Raw genomic sequence first — 4,231 nt, 5'->3', positions numbered from 1 at the left:
CCAATAGAAAGTCTTTATTAGCCTGCTGGTGACTACGCTGAGTGTTAGGAATCCCAGTGTATCCCTGAGCCTTTCTCAGGGTGAGATTTTAACACTATTCTGGGTTGACATATGTAAGGAGGTATTTCTGACACTTTGATGGGAAATCTGCATATGAACACCAAGGGTCCTGTTTCCCAGTCTGTTCTTGATAGACGAATAAAGTTACTAGCAGTCAATGGCTAGCTGGAAGAGGCAGGACTTCCAGGTTCCCACAGACAGGCTAAGAGACACAGGAGGGAAAAGAGATTCACTATGCTTCGGAGGGAGAAAGAGCCACCAGCCATGTGAGTTCTCAGGTGGAGTGACCATTGGCAGCTTCCCTGACTGGGCCTAGGGAAGCAGGAGAGAGATTAGCAATGCAACTACTACACTGAGGGAAGATTTAGAGGTGTTTAGCTGGGAGTTAAGATCAGGGCATGCTAGCTGAAGGAGGTTTAGAAGAGCTCAGCCACTGAGCTAAAAGTATATTAAAAATAAGCTTGTGTGTGTGTGTGTGTGTGTGTGTGTGTGTGTGTGTGTGTGTGTGTGTGTGTGTCTTTCACCCACAGATTCAAGGGAACCTGGCTGGGCAGGGGCTGGTAGCACAGTCCACCCAGAGCTTAAAGTGAGGTAGTAGAAACTCCACAATACAGACCTATTTCAGTTAACAAAACCAGGAAGAAGCAGAACTACAGAAGCCAAAAGGAAGGTCAGTGCGCTTAGAGACTTTTCCATAACTATGGGCTTCGATGGATTAGGTCTTTCTTTTCTTTTTTCTTTTTTCTTTTCTAAGATTTCTATTTATTTTATATATGTGAGTACACTGTCACTGTCTTCAAACACACCAGAAGAGGGCATCAGAACCCATTACAGAGGGTTGTGAGCCACCATGTGGTTGCTGGGAATTGAACTCAGGACCTATGGAAGAGCAGTCAGTGCTCTTAACCACTGAGCCATTTCTCCAGCCCAGATCTTTATTTTCAATGTGGCTGGTGATACTGTCTACATATTGAGTTTTATGGCCTGAATGGTATGTCCATCATGGTGTCAGTTGTGCTGAGGTCTGGGGACCCGTTACCAGCAAGCAGGAAGATGAATACCTGGCAGATAATCAACGCTTCATTGTGTGATTGCTACATTGTAGATGTTTAGTACATTTTTGTTCTATGATAATTTTAATTTATGATGGCTTTATCTGGACATAGCCCTATTCTAAGTCAAGGAATTCTGTCCAAAGGACTCTCACAACTCAACAAGAATCAAAACTCACATTGAAATTGGATTGCACTGTAGACATTAGGAGTTGGCACCCTTAAGAGGCAGTTATGTCAACGTCATCTGCTTGTGACTTGATTAGTGTCACTATTGTGGAGTGGATTAGTAATTGGAGGAATAGGCTTCTGCTAAAGAGAGAAGCTCAGTTTCCATCCTGTCTCCAACTCTCCTGTGTGGTTTCTCACCGTGTCACCTTCCACCATGTTATCGCACAGAACAAAGATCTGGTGCTAAACTTTTAGACTTCCTAGCTTCCAAGACTATGAAAGAAATAAACCCCATGTGCTTGTAAATTACTCAGTCTGTGTCTTTTGTTGTAGCAACAAAACTGATGAAGACATAAATCAATTTTTAAAAAATGTCTACTTGAGTAGATGTTTCTCCAAAGAAAATACACAAAGGGTCATTCAGGAGAAGTCAACATCATTAGATAACCACAATGAGATACCACTTTCTGAACTCATTTGGATCATGAAGGAGGAGGAGGAGGGGGAGGAAGTAACGGGAGAAAGGGGAGGGGGGAGGAAAAAGAAGAGGAGGAAGAGGAAGAAGAGGAGGAGGAGCAGAAGCAGAAGAAGCAGAAAGAACAAGTACTGGGACTCAGGGTGTAGCTTGGTGGTTAGGCACTTGTCTAACCAGCACAAGGCTGAGGGACCAGTCCCTAGCATCACAAAAATAAATGTTGAGAAATTTACTTGTGGAACTGTAAGGTGACTCAACTTAAAATGGCTCAGTGATTTCTCTAAAGTGTTTTATGAAGAATCAACGCACAGCACCACAGTCTTCTTCCTAGGTGTGAGCTACAAAGACTTGAGAACAGAAATGAAAACAGGCACGTTTACACGCATGCTCATCTCTGTGACACACAAGAGGTGGAAACGGCCCAAATGCCCACAACGGATGAACGGATAAACAGGCTGTGCTTTGCATGCACAATAAAAGATCTCTTTCATCACGAAGATGCTATTGCATGTCATGTTGTGGAGAAACCTGAAAAACACTACAATAGCAAAAAAAAACCCAAAAAGCAAAAAAAATCCAGAAACAACAACAAACACAAAATAAACACATTGAGCTAAGCATGGTGGCTCTCAACTGTAATCCTAGCATTCAGGAAGCTAAAAATGGGAGGATTTCTAGGGAGGATTATTATGAATCTGAGGCCATAGTGAACTGCACAGTGAGTCCTAAGCCAGGCCTAGCTGCAGAGTAAGATCCTGTCTCTAAAAGAAATTATGTATATGATTCCATTATATGCAGTATCCTGAAAAGATCCATCTAGAGACAGAACACAGACCTGTAAATCCCAGTGTAGAAATTGTAATAGGTAAAGTCATTACATATATGATTCATTATATGCAATGTCCTAAATAGATTAACCTAGAGACAGAATATAGATTTGTAGGTCCCAAATATAGATTTGTGTAGAATGAAATTTAATAGGAAGACACTACTTAATGAGTAAAGGAAATGCTTGTAAGTTAGGCAAAGCTGGTAGCTGTGCAACATTGTGAATATAATAAATGTTGTTGAATTTCTACTTTATAGTAGTTCATTGTATAAGGATTTCATCTCAGGGGCCTGGAGTGGTAGTACATCAATTAACAGCAATGGCTGCTTTTCCAGGGGACCCCAGGTTTGATTCCTAGCTCGCTTATGGCAGCTCACAGCTGCCTGTGACTCCATTTCTTGGGGATCCAATGTGTGCCCCCCTTACTCATACAATAAACAATAAGTCTTTAAAAAGAAATTTAAAACACTTACCTAAATACCCTTTTTTTTAAAAAATAAGGAGAAGGACAAAGATGTTCTCCAACAAATAAACATCCCAGCAGGGGTAGAGAGTTAAACCTACTTTTATATTTTTGCTTTGTTTTATTGTGTTTTTTTTTTTATTATTTGAGCCCAGACTACCTCAAACTCACTAAGTAGCCAAGGTTGACCTTGAACTCTTGATCATCTTACATCCACTACCCAAGTGCTGGATTAGAGGCATGTACCACTCTTGCCAAACGCCATCCTATAAGCAGAACAACTGTCATCTTCTGAGAGCAGTCATGCCTCCCTGAATGATATGCTTCAGATTGGGCCTGTTGACTGCTCATGTCTGCATGCAGAAGGACAGGCTGGAGAGGGTCACTGGACCTCTACTCAAGATTCCAGCCTGTTGACTGTTCATGTCTGCATGCAAAAGGACAGGCTGGAGAGGGTCACTGGACCTCTACTCAAGATTCCAGCTGCTCCCTTCTGGACCCCCAGCTAGTTTTCTGACTGCGCTCTATTGCCTGGGCTTCATAGTCTAGGCAAGTGCTAGAGTTTATAACCGGTAGAAGGTAAATTGAAAGAGAAGCTTATATAGCTATGGGGATACTGTCATCCATGATGAGACATGATGATGGTGAGACTTTTCAGTGGTGCTGCTGTGTTGAGGGTTACACAGGCTCTGTAAATAAGCTCAATAAATTCACAGGTGCCCCAAACAGGACTTTGGTGAAACAGTACCTTGGTTTGCTGTAGGTACCCTGTCTGAAGCTGGAGAGATTTAATCACTTTTCCTCATAGTAAGCCACTGCTCCTGGCTTACTCAGTCCTGCTCTCTGAGCGGTGTTATTGGGGTTTCTCCTCTTATGTAAAATCAGATCACAATGGACCCTGCTGGTGAAGAACTTTGTGTGTGCAAAGTACTGAATCCGGGCTGTGATGTGAGAAATGGCCTATCCACTGGTCACTTTTCTCTCCACTGTGACAAAATACCTGACCAAAAACAACCTAAGAATGGAAGGCTTTGGTTCCGCTTACAGTTGAAGGGGACACAGTCCCTCAGGGCAGGGAAGGGTTTGGTAGCAGAAGCAAGACGTGGTTGCAGGTCACAGGGATCTGCAGTAAGATGCAGAGAGACTGAGGAGCTGCCTCCTCTTATGCTTGGGGCTCCGGC

This window comes from Mastomys coucha, unplaced genomic scaffold (assembly GCF_008632895.1).
Source record: "Mastomys coucha isolate ucsf_1 unplaced genomic scaffold, UCSF_Mcou_1 pScaffold22, whole genome shotgun sequence".
NCBI classification, from domain to species: domain Eukaryota; kingdom Metazoa; phylum Chordata; class Mammalia; order Rodentia; family Muridae; genus Mastomys; species Mastomys coucha.
Note: the sequence above shows the minus strand (reverse complement) of the source record.